Source organism: Mesoplodon densirostris, chromosome 1 (genome assembly GCF_025265405.1).
Source record: "Mesoplodon densirostris isolate mMesDen1 chromosome 1, mMesDen1 primary haplotype, whole genome shotgun sequence".
Classification (NCBI taxonomy): domain Eukaryota; kingdom Metazoa; phylum Chordata; class Mammalia; order Artiodactyla; family Ziphiidae; genus Mesoplodon; species Mesoplodon densirostris.
This window is the reverse complement of record NC_082661.1, coordinates 214,382,022-214,399,555: the sequence shown is the minus strand read 5'-3', so window position 1 is coordinate 214,399,555 and position 17,534 is coordinate 214,382,022. Positions and strand designations below refer to the sequence as shown.

The 17,534-nt window shown below is 36.0% G+C and overlaps 1 non-coding gene across 1 annotated transcript; it reads left to right on the top strand.

Annotated features, from left to right (window-relative positions):
- Positions 1-309: 309 nt before the first annotated feature.
- Positions 310-382, top strand: TRNAE-UUC (transfer RNA glutamic acid (anticodon UUC)). Its single transcript has one exon. It is a non-coding gene; the product is annotated as a tRNA-Glu (tRNA).
- Positions 383-17,534: the final 17,152 nt, after the last annotated feature.

Below are 17,534 nucleotides of genomic sequence, written 5' to 3'. Positions count from 1 at the left end.
CAAGATATGGGAAAGGAATAATATTAAATATTCATAATCATGCCTTCATTTGAATATCAGCAACTGCAGGGAGAAAGGTCAGAATGTATGGGAAACAGGGGCTCTGTGGTTGCCTTCTTCTGATTTTATGTGACCCCAGATCCTGACATGCCTTTGTAGGACTGCAAAGAGGGATCTGTGTGGGGTTTTGTATAGAGAAGAACATGACTAGGAGACATCAGGAGTTGTTTTTTTGGGGAAGAGAATTTAAAAACTGATTTTAAAAAAAACCACACACACACACACACACACACACACACAAAAGAGAATTCCCTGGTGGTCCAGTGGTTAGGACTTGGTACTTTCACTGCCGAGGGCCCAGGTTCAATCCCTGGTTGGGGAACTAAGATCCCACAAGCCATGCAGCGTGGCCAAAAAAAAAGTAAAATAGATTGCTATTTTTTATTCCTTATAAAGTCTATTTCCTTTTACAGCCATTCTTGTTCTGCTCCAGTGTCCACTTTAAGAGGACTGAGTAGGTGCGGAGGATAATGTACTCATTCTAAGGATCAGTCTCCTACTGTCGCAGGTAAATGGTGGGCAAGGGAGGGAGTAGTGGAAGGAGGGTTAAGCACACTTGTGTGCCATAGGTATAATGTTTTCAGTCATTACACTTCAAAATCACTCGTAATCATTCCTAAAAATTATCTTTCCCTAAAATCTGTGAAGAGGAATATTTAAAAAATATGTAAAAGTATGTGCATATATACTAATAATAGTCTAATTAATTCGAGGGAAAAAGCTGTTTTTAGAAGAGAAAAGAGAAATGAAATGTGGTTTGCTTCATAGTTTTTAAAACTTGAAGTTGTGAGATACTGGTCCCTGGGAACTGACACAACACTGAAATAATTCCTAAACAACATGGCCCTCACCACCCACCCCTCCCCCTCTATCCTGAATCTCTGAGCAACTTGAAGGGAGGGGTGTTTATTTTTATACCTTAGCTCTTAGCATAATGCTTGGCACAGCAGTCATACTCCTTATTTTATTTTTCTGGAATTGGAACTGAAGTGAATTAAATTTCTTGGCAGTTTTTCTTGTTATTGATATTGTTACTACCTTAGGATCCAGGCATCTAAGCAATTTTCTTTTTTCCCACAATATACTTCCCTTTTACTTCAGATACTTGCTACTCACACATTTCTCCTCTTTGGCCCAGTATTAGTTAACTTGTGCTGTGTAGCAAACCATCTTAGTGATTTAAAGTAGCAAATATTATATTTCACATGGTTCTGTGCATTGGCTAGGTTGTTCTTCTTGGCTAGGATGGTTCAAGTGGAGGCTGCAGTGGGCAGGTGGCTTGATCTGGTGGTCTCGGCTGGGTCTCTAAGTGGTCCCTTATCTTTTAGTAGCCTAGCTGGACTTGATCACATGGTGATCTCAGGTTTCCAAAAGCGGGAAGAGAAAGTAAGCCCTCATGCACAAGAACTTTTAAAGCCTTTCATTGCATCACATTTGCTTGGCTAAAGCAAACCGTATGGCCAAGCTCAGATTCATTGTCAGAGAAAAATACTCAAAAGTGTGGATACAGGAGACTATGAACCAAGTGGTTGCAAATACTTGGTCTCATATTTGAACATGGTCATACTTCAGAAGTCTCTCCCTTGGCACCTTGAAAACCAAGCATCTGATCTATCCACAATTCTTAAATTTTAGACCTAATTTTTATGTAATTAATGACCCCCTCAATGAGAACTTAGCGTTTGCATTCAAATTTCCATAGTGTTTATATTTTTAACCATAATTCCCTAAGCTATCCCCTGTTGACAGCTCTGCTTCTCCTAGCTCTTTCTCATTTCTTTCACTCTAGCATCTTTGTTATATAATATTTTCACATTAATTTCTAAATGTTTAGGAACATATGAATACATGTGCTCTAGTGCTGATTCTATTTTAAGTCACATAGTGTGCTTGCTGGTCACATCCCCTAGAATATTCTTCCCAACAGCTTTCCAGTACACTTTCCTTCCCATTATCCAGATTTCAATTCAAATGTCACCAACTCAGAGAGCCTCAGACAAAGTAGGTCTTGATCAGTCTCCCTTATACCATTTCTGTGTTTTATTTTTGTTAAATCAGGGTGTTATTTATTCGGTATTGTTTATTACCTTACTTCAAATGGTACACAATGGTAGAACAAACCAGTTGATCAAATATTGAAATAATTTCACATAGTTTGGTAAGTAGCCATTGCTCTGAAATCCCCAGGACCCCCGAGTCAGCCAACCAGTCCTCTCTGGCACCCACTATACATCCCCAGCATCCAGAAATAAAAGGGTTAATTCTGACTTAGCAAGGAATTCTAAGCCAGCTCCTGAACTATGGCCAATGCCTCCTCTAAATGACCTGAGCCTGTGGTGTAACAGCTGTTAGATATTTGTAATGATCATTGCTTATATGATGTTTCCTAACCTGCCTCTATCATTGAGCAGTGCATTTTCTTGATTTACTATTAGAGGCAAACGAGTTATTTTTCTACGACTCTGTGAACCAGATCCTCTGGGCTTGGGCCTCCAAAACTCAAACTAGACCTAAAATAGCATATGTCTTTGTTAACAGTAATGATATTATACTTTTGTATCACTTCTAGAGGAGCAAATAGGTGTGTGAGAATGAAGCTTACGAAAGATCAGTTTTGAGGATATGGATGACATAAGAGGAGAGGTTTATCTTTTGGGGCTTAATTTAGGAGGAAAGTGCAAGCAGGCCACTTGATCCCTGAATTCTTATGGGTTGGCATTAAATCAGCCAGTGCCTTTGTAATGAGAGAGGAATAGAAATAGAGTACTGAAACTATTTCTGCTTGCTACATAATTTTAGATTTGCCAAAACATCAAGGATGGTATTTTCAAAGAGTATTGCAGAATTCACTTCAGTTCTTTGCAGTGGCTTATCCTTTACCTCTGGTGCATCATATGGCAATTCAGAAAAACGAAACCACCTCCACTCAAAAGTAGTTGCATATTATGACAGCAAGAAAACACCTCAACTTCGGATCTAGAAGATCTATTTGACATTGCTGTGTTCTTGACCACTATTCCCTCTTACCCCTGTGTACTTCAGCTTCTCCCTTCAAACGAACAGCTGTGGCCACACACTTGGCCGTTGGCAGCCTAACCTCCAGAAGCCAAGCTCTTGAACAGATTTTCTAGGAGCAGACTTGGGCTCTATAGTGGCTGCCTGCACACTCCCTCCTTGCTAGCTGGTTTCTTGGCAAGTTCTTTGATTCATTTGATTTTTGGCAGAGCAACTCCCCTGCTGACTGTGAAGTCTCTGATTCTGTCAAATGCCTTAGTCAAGCTGAATGTTTATTTGACTGCCCCTTCCTGTCGTACCTAAAGATTTAAGTTTTCCAAGATCTATGTTTAGTGTCATACAGAGCTAAATAAAGAAGTGTTCTGCACGGTTGAGTTGTACTGATACGAAGGATGAGAGCAATCCTTTGCCCTAGGGCCAAACCCTCATTGATTCTTTCCAGTGAGGGGTTTAAACATAACACTGTGACCATTTCTTGGCAGAGATGACTTTCCCCACCTTCTGGAGCGTCAAGTTACCAACATTCTCAAAGCAAATGCTTGGCCCAGATACGAGGCACTGTCTTTCTCTCAATGGTGAAAATCTGGTCCATTATTTCCCTTTAATTTCTCTTTTTTTATGGGTAAAGTTGCTGAAAGCATTCTGGGAAAGTTTGCTCTAGGTACTAATTGGAACTGGCCTTCTATCACTCATAGACCTGAGTTCTGATGTGGTTAAAATATTCAGCAACATCTCATCTGATTAATTCTCCGTCGTCCCACATGCATTTGAAAAATAACACAGGTGGATGTCTGGATGTAACACGAATTTTACAGAGGGAATTAAGATATTTTATTTCCTTGAGAAAGTCTCTTCTTTAAAATCAATGCTTATCATCATGCTATGCAGTAATTCACCAAGACCAAAAGAAGGAGGAAATATACATTTGGGATTATAGCTGGTAAATGATGGCTTTACAAGCCCAAGAGGACATGGACTTATTTCCTGCTTTGAGAAGATGAATTGAAGAAGAGAGCTGCAGTCCCTTTTCCTGTATGAAATATGTATACCAATGCTACTCAAAATCTCTTCTTCAAATATAGTTTGTTTTTATCACATATTCAGCTAATTGTTTTAACCTTCTTATTTAATTTTACTATTGAATGGTCTATTGTGAAGAAAAACCACATAATTTTGTCATAAATTCAATCTGATCCTGAAATATTTATTCAGCACTTATTATGTGTGATACATATCAATAATAAACATTTCAGGAACAGAAGACTACAAAGATATTAAAGGTATCTTCATTGCCATTCAAGTTTCCATTTTATCTTTTTTAGGGAATTAAAGAGGGAGAATTTGCCCTTTTTGCATCTTTTTCCATTTGGACTTCCAGTGGATTTTTTTTGGCTAGGTGATCTTTTATTTCTTTATTTTTGACCCCCTTCACCCATTTCGCCCATTCCCCTATCCTCCTCCTCCTGGCAACCACCAATCTGTTCTCCATATCTATGAGCATATTTTTTAATTTTAGTTTTTTAAAAATTTAGATTCCATATATGAGAAAGATCATATGGTATTTGGCTTTCTCTGTCTGACTTATTTCACTTAGCATAAGCCCTGGAGGTCTAGCTATGTTATTTCAGATGGCGAGATTACATTATTTTTATGGCCGAATAAGATTTCATTTTATGTATATGTACACCACAATTTTTTAATTCCTTAATCCATCAATGGACAGTTAGGCTGTTTTCTTATCATGTCTATTAGACATAATGCTGCAGTGAACATGGGGGTGCATATATCTTTTGGAGTTAGTGTTTTCATTTTCGTCAGATAAATACCTAGAAGTGGAATTGCTTGATCCTATGGTAGTTCTATTTTTACTTTTCTGATGAAACCCCATACTGTTTTTCATAGTGGCTGCACTAATTTACATTTTCACCAACAGTGCACAAGTGTTCCCTTTTCTCCGTGTCCTTGCCAACACTTTTTATTTCTTATCTTTTTAATTATAGCCATTCTAACAGGGGTCAGGTGATATTTCACTGTGGTTTTGATTTGCATTTCCCTGATGATTAGTGACGTTAAGCATCTTTTCATGAACCTGTTATCCATCAGTATGGCTTCTTTGGAAAAATGTCTCTTCAGATCTTTTGCCCATTTTTTAATGGGATGATGATGATTATTATTATTTTGCCATTGAGCTGTATGAGTTCTTTATATATTTTGCTTATCAACCTGTTATCACATATATAGTTTGCAAATATTTTCTCCCATTCAGTAAGCTGCCTTTTCATTTTGTTGATGGTTTCCTTTGTTGTGTATAAACTTTTTAGTTTGATGTAGTCCCATTTGTTTATTTTTGCTTTTCTGCTTTTGCTTTTGGTGCCAGGTTCAAAAAATCATCACCAACACCTATGTCAAGGAGCTTACTGCCTATGTTTTCTTCTAAGAGTGTTATGGTTTCAGGTCTTATGTTCAAATATTTAATCCATTTTGATTTGATTTCTATGTATGGTATAAGATAGTCATCCAGTTTCATTTCTTTGCATGTGGCTGCCCAACTTTCCCAACACCATTTTTTTTGGTTTATTTATTTATTTGTTTGTTTATTTATTTATTTATTTATTTATGGCTGCATTGGGTCTTCGTTGCTGTGCATGGGCTTCCTCTAGTTGTGGAGAATGGGAGCTACTCTTTGTTGCGGTGCTCAGACTTCAGTAGTTGTGGCACATGGGCTCAACAGTTGTGGCTCATGGGCTCTAGAGCACAGGCTCAGTAGTTATGGCACATGGGCTTAGTTGCTCTGCAGCTTGTGGGATCTTCCCGGACCAGGGATCGAACCTGCGTTCCCTGCATTGGCAGGTGGATTTTTAACCACTGCGTCACCAGGGAAGTCCCCCAAAACCACTTATTAAGGAGACTGTCCTTTTCCCATGGAATATTCTTAGCTACTTTGTTATAAATTAATTGACCATATATGTATGGATTTATATCTGTGCTCTCTAATCTGTTCCATTAATCTGTGTGTCTGTTTTTATGCCAATACCATACTGTTTTAATTACTATAGTTTTCTAAAGTAGTTTGAAATCAGGGAGTATGGTGCCTCCAGCTTTTTTCTTTCTCAAGTTGTTTAGACTATTTAGGGTCTTTTATGGTTCCACACAAATTTTAGTATATTTTTTTTCTGTTTCTGTGAAAACCATCATTGGAATTTTGACAGAGATGGCATCAATTAACCTTAATTTAAATTGAATCCTCCACTCTGCATATAATTTTATCTGTCACTATGGACTGTATTGGTTTCACACATTGAATTACAGTTTTGCAGTTTGAAGTTTACAGGATATTTTGATCTATAGTAGTAAAAGTATGTCTGTATTTTAAAAAGGGGACTTCAAATTTAAAATAAAATGTCCAGATGCAACTGTGTGTGTGGTTGAACACATACACACACACACACGCACACACACACACATCACCCGAAAGTAGAAGACATTAGTTTTCTTATACCAGATACGGTTTTTCTTGAAATTTATAGGTATTCAGAGACAAGTTTAGATCAAGTTTTCCATAAAGTACATTTTTAAAGAAAAGAATAGTACTTCTTCCTTCTTTATAGGACATTATTTTAGTAGTCTATTATTTAATAAAGTATAACATATAGTATTATCATCTCTTGTTGTTACATATAGGTGAGGTATTACTGACTTCCATTACTAGAACGATTCAAATGACTTAACTGTAAATAAACTGTTAGTGTGTTCCCTACTCTCATATACACAGTTGTCATGTGTAAGATCTAACTAATTAAAAATCACACCTATAAATTGGCAGTACTTTAGGGTCTAAAAAGTATTCATGTGCATAATTTGAATAATAGGAAATCCAGGTATCATGATTCAATATATGGTATTTTTGAGGTGTGCACAAATTGCTTCAGCATAAATATTAAGCAATGACCCATTTTTAGGAGGTGGTGGTAAAAATGGATTGACTGAATAACTCATCAGTAGGAAAAAAGAGGCTAAGGATATAATTTTTAGATGTTTGGGGGAAAATTAGCATATCTAAAATAGTAAAAAGTTTATCAATTATTTGTTCATTTAATAAAGTCTTGCAAAGCTTTTCATCTCAAGAGATTTAAAACTGCTAAATAAAAAGTTGGCTAGAAGTAGATGAGATGAGATAGTTTATTTTTTTAATGTTTCAAATTTAAAAGAGACAGATGGAATGGTAGACTGATAACTCTGTGCTTGCAGTATAAAACACACACTGCTGGGCTTCCCTGGTGGTGCAGTGGTTGAGAGTTCGCCTGCCGATGCAGGGGACACGGGTTAATGACCCGGCCCGGGAAGATCCCACATGCCGCGGAGCGGCTGAGCCCGTGAGCCATGGCCGCTGAGCCTGCGCGTCCGGAGCCTGTGCTCCACAACAGGAGAGGCCACAACAGTGAGAGGCCCACATACCGCAAAAAAAAAAAAACAAAAAAAAACAAAAAAAAACCACACACTGCTGCAGTTTGTGAGTAACTAGGAACTGATAGAGCAAATCTATATTATAATCAGTTCATTTGCATCCAAAATGTAGTCTATATATTCCAAGCAAACATACCTGAGCCAGTGATACCACTACTATGCTTAGTACATTAATGTGCCCTCATGAAGAGCATTGATTGCTTAAGGTCAGTAACTCAGAATTATCATAGATTTGTGCCAGGATGTTCATTAAAAAAAATGACTTGAAAGCCTTCAGCATGAAGCCAAACTAAACAGAAGGACGTCAAACTATCATTATGTATGGGGATATTTATTACTAGACATTTAATAGAGAACTTGGCCCTTTTGGTGACTTAGTTTATGCCACATTGCCATTACAGAAATGTAAATATGTATTTTCTTCTGGGTGTAGTGAAGTCTCTTTTGGTTAAGAGAACAAAAGCAGAGGGGGCATGGCAACTCTTTATCTTCTGTCCAACATTAGGAGTTATTGCTTCCAATTCAGCAGCCAAGTCATTTAACAGCCAAAGTGATGCCTCAGTTCATACTCCATAGCCATAAGAAGCAGAGACCTTTGGGGAAATCTTCCATACACTGCTTGCTTTCCTCTGCCCATCCATCAAGCAAATGAGCAATTTATTTCTGCCATGGTACACTGCCACCTCAATGAATTCCTGAAAGACATCCACTGCTGTCAATTTGAGTATCAGCAAACAAAACCACAAATAAGTTCAATTTGTTCAATTTTATAAGGGATTTTCAAGTAGTGTCCAACATACCTGCTGTGGTTGTAGGAAAGGGACTTAGTTCTGAAGGAGCTTTAGAATAGTAGTTGAGTGCTTAGGATACCCTCAAAGGATTTATGAAATATCCTAGGACAACTGAACTGGGCATGCATAACCATACATTGCTGGTTTGTTGTAATTCAGTTAGGAGAAAATGATTAAGCTACAAGTAATTGTACTTTACCTGAAATTTAACTTATTTATGTAGTAGCCCATGGAGAAGTCTCACAAATAAAAATATATCAAATAGAAGGAAAAACAAGATCCTCAGCTTTATGTTGTATACTTATATATTATACTCTATTAAGTAATTTGACAAATTAGCCAGTACAAACAATTCAGTTGGATAAAAACTGAAAATAAGTAATTAAGTTAAAAAATCACCTCATGTCAATATATCTTGACCTTAGAATTTTAGTGATATACCTAATAACATCGATGTATATTTCAACCAGTATGCCTAGATTGAGCTTTGGTTATAAATATAAGATCATTTCTAAAAGGCAGGATTTCTTTGTGTAGATGTAGCATTACAGTAAAGGCATATTCTTATATATATAAGAAAAGGTTTTCAAAGCTCTGTAATTTTAATATTTTACTATGATTCCTGAAATGACCAATGTAGTTAAAATTATGCAATAAAATACAAACATATTATCTATAATATTTTAAACTTAAAATCTCTAAAGTATTATTTAATAGAGAAGTACCAATATAGCTGAATTTAGGCAAAAACTATCTTTAAACATAAAAGATTCTCATTTTCATTCTGTCAACTGCATCAAAAAAACTGCTTTATCATGATGTGATATAAAGGAAATTTGCAGTGTATTTGAGGGAAAAAGAAAGATGAGGGAGAGTAAAAAGGAATATTTTTCACATAACAATGGAAGCTGAGTTTGTACATTGTTACCTGTGTAGCAATGTCTACAGGCAATACCTTTAGTATTAAAAATAATTAGAGTACCTCCTGAAGCTAACTGTAAACAGTTTTTACACAGAGAGATACTTTTCAATGATATAGAAAAAGGGGAGGAGTATACCTGGAATTAAAAATATCTTGAAACAAGGAAGCAATCATATCACCAATTCAAAACTTATATAAAGGAATTTTGTATGCTGTACTTCTTTACAGCAGTTACCTGTCGAGTTGGAAAGTATCTATACATAAGGGAAAAGAAATTGATGAATACAATGTTTAAAAAAATATGGTTCTCATCTAGAGCACATGAGAAACAGTTGGAAGAATCCTGGAGAGCCAAAAAATACTGTGTTAAAATTCAGTTGAATTTGAATGAATTTGCATCAGATGGACTTAAAATACAAAAAAGGCGGGGTATAAGAAAGTGAATACTAATGACCTATTCCTTGTTAGAGATGAGGGCTAGATTCAATGTTACAGAGAACGAATGTTTTACAGAAAATGTTACCTATTTATTACTTCTTTTTTTACTCCACTTGTAAAGAGAAATATAAGCTTCCACCTCCCTATTTTAAAAAATAAATAATAGAAGACATAACAGTCTACTCAGTAAGGACATCCAAGTGTAAACATATACTTCACTTCCTTAGGATTTAAATTAAGGAAAAATAGAAGGAAAAGAAGAGGTGAAAGAAAAAGAATGAGAGTGAGGGAGAGAAAGTAGAGACATAAACAAGAAATAGAAAAGTATACAGAGAGTGAGTTAGTTAGACAAGTATTATTTATAACAGAGCAGTGAGCTTTAGAGTGCCAGTATCTCTTTAAAAGCACTTTGACAGTTAGTCAATTAACTACGATCCATAACTTTCCAACGACTCAAAATATTAAATCACAAAATCATGAAAATATTAAATCATGTAATATTAAATAATTTAAAGTGGTTTCTCAAAAACCACCTAAAGGAAAAATTACTATTTAAGGAAAACAGAAGTATTTTTGAGGAATTATTAAAATCAAGCAGAAGGCTGAAGTCTTCACCCCAGGATTTATCATTTTGGACTTACATGTATTTATAGTAATAAAAAACCTATGGTGAAAAATAAGTACTAAAATTAGTCAGCCTACAATATCAACACCATTTTTTCAGGGTATTTTTTGAAAAAGATAGAATATAAAATTAGCAGCTACTATATATATTTCTTTTTTTTTTTTTTCTGAGCCACAATTTGTATTGCTAGACTGGGGATGATTATAAACATCCTATTTAACATAATGAAACTAGTGCACATTATTACTCATGATACTTAGTTTTACTCCATTATTCTACCTGTTGATATTAAATTATATTTCTATTATGGATAAGATTATAGAATTTGTTGTCAGATAGACTTAGGTTCCAATAAAATATCTTTCACTTATTAATTACTTAATTTCTGCAATTAATTACTTGATTTCTATTATACAGTCACCACTTGTGAAATTGTGACTATATAATATGAATTTCAGAGTGTTGTTAGGAGAAAAATGTGTGGTGATTAGCAAAGTGTCTGACAGAATTTCAAGGCACAGAACCTATAGCTATTTATTATTATTTTTATCTTTTACACAAGTGTGAAGAGCTTATAGGTTTAGTTGTCATGAGAAGGAGGTAATACAGTTTGTAATGGCCATTTTCTGTGTAGGTTTGTAAAAGTCCATTTAAAGCAGGTAAGATCATATTAAAAATGGTGAAACTTCTTCAAATGAAGATGATATTGGGTGAGCCAAAAGGTTCGTTCATTTTTTTCCATAAGATGGCTCTAGAAGCACTTAGTTGTCTTTAACTTCATTTGAAACAATTTTGCTAGATTGTATGTGACAGCTGTCATATCAGTGAGCATTTAAAAGTAGACTTATCAAAATTGGTGGAATTTTGTGTAGCCATTTTAACATTGAAGATGGAAGAAAAACAACATTTTCTGCATATTATGGTTTATTATTTCAAGAAAGGTAAAAGCACAACTGAAACAAACAAAAAGATATGTGCAGTGTATGGAGAAGGTGCTGTGACTGATTGAACGTGTCAAAAGTAGTTTGCGAAGTTTCGTGCTGGAGATTTCTCGGTGGATGATGCTCCACGGTTGGGTAGACCCATTGAAGTTGATAGTGATCAAATTGAAACAATAATTGAGAACAATCAACATTATACCATGCGGGAGATAGCCGACATAACTCAAAATATCCAAATCAAGCGTTGAAAATTATTTGAACCAGCTTGGTTATGTGAATCGCTTTGATGTTTGGGTTCCACATAAGATAAGCTAAAAAAACCTTCTTGACGGTTTTTCTGCATGCGATTCTCTACTGAAACATAATGAAAATGTTCCTTTTTTTAAAACAAATTGTGACGGGTGATCACAAGTGGATACTGTACAATAATGTGGAACGGAAGAGATCGTGGGGCAAGCGAAATGAACCACCACCAGCCACACCAAAGGCCGGTCTTCATCCAAAGAAGGTGATGTTGTGTACATGGTAGGATTGGAAGGGAGTCCTCTATTATGAGCTCCTTCAGGAAGAGTAAATGACTAATTCCAACAAGTACTGCTCCCAATTAGACCAACTGAAAGCGGCACTCGATGATAAGCAACTAGATTTAGTCAACAGAAAACTCATAATCTTCCATCAGGATCATGCAAGACCGCATGTTTCTTTGATGACCAGGCAAAAACTGTTACAGCTTGGCTGGGAAGTTCTGATTCATCCACCATATTCACCAGACATTGCATCTTTGGATTTACATTTATTTTGGTCTTTACAAAATTCTCTTAATGTAAAAAATTTCCATTCCCTGGAAGGATATAAAAGGCACCTGGAACAGTTCTTTGCTCAAAAACAAAAAATTTTGGGAAGATGGAATTACGAAGTTGCCTGAAAAATGGCAGAAGGTAGTGGAACAAAAGTGTGAATACATTGTTCAATAAAGTTCTTGGTGAAAATGAAAAATGTGTCTTTTATTTTATTTTATTTTTGCGGTACGCAGGCCTCTCACTGCTGTGGCCTCTCCCGTTGTGGAGCACAGGCTCCAGACGTGCAGGCTCAGCGGCCATGGCTCACGGGCCCAGCCACTCCGCGGCATGTGGGATCCTCCCGGACCAGGGCACGAACCCATATCCCCTGCATCGGCAGGCGAACTCTCAACCACTGCACCACCAGGGAAGCCCTGTGTCTTTTATTTTTACTTAAAAAACCAAAGGCACTTTTTGGCCCACCCAGTACAAGGATAAGGAAGTTTATTAGATTTGTCCTATTGTCTAATACTCAGATTCAAAGGATTCTCAGAAAGATGACTGAAGAACTGGATTTCAGAACACACTTTTAAATTTAAAAATGTTTTAAAAAAATATTAGAACTTTAAAATATGTGTTTGTAGACAGAACTTCGGAAAATAATTGTTCATGTTACAATACCTCAATACATTGCCAAAAATTGATACTGTAGACAAAATCTGAGAGGTATCCAATAAAATATGAAATAACAAGTGATTATTATTTTTCTTTTAGTCTTTTTTTCAGTTGCATTTTTACCAACATCTTTTTAGAGTACAGATCTATGAATTTTATCATGTGTATAACTTTGTGTATCCACCACCACAAGTGGGAAGCAAAACAGTTCTATCACCCCAGAAAACTCCCTTGTGCTATCCTTTTGTAGTCACGTTCTCCCCTTTCTCCTAATCCATGGCAACCACATATCTGTTCTCCATCATTTGTCTCTTAGAAAATGGAGTTGTGCAGTATGTGATATTTTGAGATTGGCCTTTTTCACTCAGCATAATGGCCTTGAGATCCATCCAAGGTGATGTGTGTATCAATAGTTGCTGAATAATAATAGTCCATGGTTGGGATGTACCATTTTATCCATTCACCAACTGAAGGGCTTTTACAAATAAAGCTGCTATGAACATTCATGCCTCTGTGACTAAGAATATGCATGTCTTTGCATGGACTTAGGTTTTCAGTTCTCTGCGATAAATGGCCAGGAGTAGTACAGCTGCATCAGAGGGCAAGAATATGATTAACTTTTTAAGAACCTGCCAGACTATTTTCCAGAGTGACTGTACCTTTGTGCATCCTTATGTATAATGTACGAGAGTTCCAGTTGCTCTGCACTCATCAGCACTTGATATTGTCAGGTTTTATTCTTTTATTGGAGTAAAATTGCTTTACAATGTTGTGTTAGTTTCTGCTGTACAGTGAGGTGAATCAGCTATATGTATACCTATATCCTCTCCCTCTTGGACCTCCCTCCCACCCCCCTCCCCCATCCCACCCATCTAGGTTGTCATAGAGCGCTGAGGTGCGCTCCCTGTGCTATACAGCAGGTTCCCACTAGCTCTCTATTTTACACATGGTAGTGTATTTATGTCAAACCTAATCTCCCAGTTCATCCCACCCTCCCCTTCCCCCCCATGTTCACATGTCCATTCTCTATGTCTGCATCTCTATTTCTGCCCTACAAATAGGTTCATCTGTTCCATTTTTCTAGATTCCACATATATGCGTTAATATACGATATTTGTTTTTCTCTTTCTGACGTTCTTCACTCTGTATGACAGACTTGAGGTCCATCCACATCTCTACAAATGACCCAATTTCGTTCCTTTTAATGGATGAGTAATATTCCATTGTATATATGTACCACATCTTCTTTATCCATTCATCTATCATTGGACATTTAGGTTGTTTCCATGTCCTGGCTATTGTAAATAGTGCTGCAATGAACATTGAGGTACATGTGTCCTTTTGAATTATGGTTTTCTCAGGGTATATGCCCAGTAGTGGGATTGATAGGTCATAAGGGAGTTCTATTTTTAGTTTTTTAAGGAACCTCCATACTGTTCTCCATAGTGGCTGTATCAATTTACATTCCTACCAGCAGTGCAAGAGGGTTCCCCTTTCTCCACACCCTCTCCACCATTTATTGTTTGTAGATTTTTGATGATGGCCATTCTGACTGGTGTGAGGTGAAACCTCATTTTAGTTTTGATTTTCATTTCTCTAATAATGAGTGATGTTGAGCACCTTTTCATGTGCCTCTTGGCCATCTCTATGTCTTCTTTGGTGAAATGTCTATTTAGGTCTTCTACCCATTTTTTAATTGGGTGGTTTGTTTTATTTTGATTTTGAGCTTCATAAGCTGTTTGTATATTTTGGAGATTAATCCTTTGTCCATTGCTTCATCTGCAAATATTTTCTCCCATTCTGAGGGTTGTCTTTTCGTCTGGTTTATGGTTTCCTTTGCTGTGCAAGAGCTTTTAAGTTTACTTAGGTCCCATTTGTTTAATTTTGTTTTTATTTTTATTACTCTAGGAGGTGATTCAAAAAAGATCTTGCTGTGGTTTATGTCAGAGAGTGTTCTTCCTATGTTTTCCTCTAAGAGATTTTTAGCGTCCAGTCTTACATTTAGGTCTTTAATCCATTTTGAATTTATTTTTGTGTATGGTGTTAGGGAGTGTTCTAATTTCATTCTTTTACATGTAGCTGTCCAATTTTCCCAGCACCACTTATTGAAGAGGCTGTCTTTTCTCCATGTGTGTTCTTGCCTCCTTTGTCATAAATTAGGTGACCATATGTGCATAGGTTTACCTCTGGGCTTTCTATACTGTACCATTGATCTATATTTCTGTTTTTTTGCCAGTACCATACTGTCTTGTTTACTGTAGCTTTGTAGTATAGTTTGAAATCAGGGAGCCTGATTCCTCCACCTTCGCTCTTTTTTTCTCAAGAGTGCTTTGGCTGTTTGGGGTTTTTTGTGTTCCCATACAGATTGTAAAATTTTTTGTTCTAATTCTGTGAAGAATGCCATTGGTATTTTGATAAGGATTGCATTGAATCTGTAGATTGCTTTGGGTAGTATAGTCATTTTCACAATATTGATTCTTCCAATCCAAGAACATGGTGTACTTCTCCATCTGTTTATGTCATCTTTGATTTCTTTCGTCAGCATTTTATAGTTTTCTGAGTACAAGTCTTTTGACTCCTTAGGTAGGTTTATTCCTAGGTTTTTTTTCTTTTTGTTGCAATGGTAAATGGGATTGTTTCCTTAATTTCTCTTTCTGATTTTTCATTGTTAGTGTATAGGAAAGCCAGAGATTTCTGTGTGATAATTTCGTATCCTGCAACCTTGCCAGATTCATTGATTAGTTCTCGTAGTTTTCTGGTGACATCTTTAAGATTTTCTATTTATAGTATCATGCCATCTGCAAACAGTGACAGTTTAACTTCTTCTTTTCCAATTTGTGTTCCTTTTATTTCTTTTTCTTCTCTGATTGCCATGGCTAGGACTTCAAAAACTATGTTGAGTGAGAGTGGCAAGAGTGGACATCCTCGTCTTGTTCCTGATCTTAGTGGAAATGCTTTCAGTTTTTCACCATTGAGTATGATGTTTGCAATGGGTTTGTCATATATGGCCTTTATTATGTTGAGATTGCTTCTCTTTATGCCCATTTTCTGGAGAGTTTTTATTTTTTAAATGACAAAATTAAAAAAAGTTCATGCTTCTATGTATCTCTTCCTTCAAAACGAAAATTAAAACTGAAATTAAAAATAAACCCTCAAAGTTCAGTTTATTTATGTGATACTCTTGAGAATTCTTCATATCTAAACATGTGAGTTGCCCAAATACTTGTAGTCAGAAAAATAAAAATTGTGGCTTTAAATGCTTTTAATGTAAAAAATAATTAAAATAAATTAAGGTTTCAACTCAATAGACTAGGAAAAAAGGTGCATTGTAAACCCAAAGAAAATAAGTAAAATATGTAAAAAGTAAAAATCTGGAAATAATAAGTATATTATTCATGTTAATATGTATATATGATTTTTTATATATAGCATATATATAATTTAAAAAACCAATAGAATATGCCTTTAATATCAGCTACTAGCTTGATTTGTGATCTTTCTCATCTGGACATAATTGATGAGCATCTTACCAACGCTGCTATTGAACATGTTCCCCAGGAATTTTGGAGTGGAGGTCATGTGAGTTGAGTTTCTACCTTTTGAAATCAAAAGTTTTAATTAATTCAACTGGACAATTCAATAGGCAATGTAAATGGTCTATGACTTGCCTAAAAATATTAATACAAATATCTATGACAAAACTAACAGTAATTATTGACATGCCAGTGTATGTGCTTTGCTTGATGGTCCTTTTAATCTTCACAACAAAAAACTAAGAGACACTTTTTTTATTATTATTATTGGGGTATATTTGTTTTACAATGTTGTGTTAGTTTCTACTGTACAGTGGAGTGAAGTAGAGTTCCCTGTGCTATATAGCAGGTTCTCATTAGTTATCTATTTTATACATACTAATGTATATATGTTAATTCCATTCTCTGAATTCATTGCATCCCCCTTCACCCCTTGGTGTCCATACATTTGTTCTCTACATCTGTGTCTCTATCTCTGCCTTGCAAACCAGTTCATCTTTACCACTTTTCTAGATTCCACAAATATGCATTAATATACGATATTTGTTTTTCTCTTTCTGACTTTCTTTACTATGTATGGCAGTCTCTAGGTCCATTCATGTCTCTACAAATGACCCAATTTCATTCCATTTTATGGCTGAGTAATATTCCATTGTATATATGTACTACATCTTCTTTATCCATTTGTCTGTCGATGGACATTTAGGTTGCTTCCATAACCAGGCTATTGTAAATAGTGCTGCAATGAACACTGGGGTGCATGTGTCTTTTTGAATTATGGTTTTCTCTGGGTATATGCCCAGTAGTGGGATTGCTGGGTCATATGGTAATTCTATTTTTAGTTTTTTAAGGAAACTCCATCCTGTTCTCCATAGTGGTTGTATCAGTTTACATTCCCCCCAACAGTGCAAACACAAAAGACCCTGAATAGTGAAAGCAATCTTGAGAAAAAAAAAAAAAAAACAGAGCTGGAGGAATCAGACTCCCTGACTTTAGACTATACTACAAAGCAACAGTAATCAAGACAGTATGGTACTGGCACAAAAACAGAAATGTAGATCAGTGGCACAGGATAGAAAGCCCAGAGATAAACCCACACACCTATGCTCAAGTAATCTGTGACAAAGGAGGCAAAGATATACGATGGAGAAAAGACAACCTCTTCAATAAGTGGTGCTGGGAAAACTGGACAGCTACATGTAAAAGAATGAAATTAGAACACTCCCTAGCACCATACACAAAAATAAACTCAAAATGGATTAAAGACCTAAATGTAAGACTGGACACTATA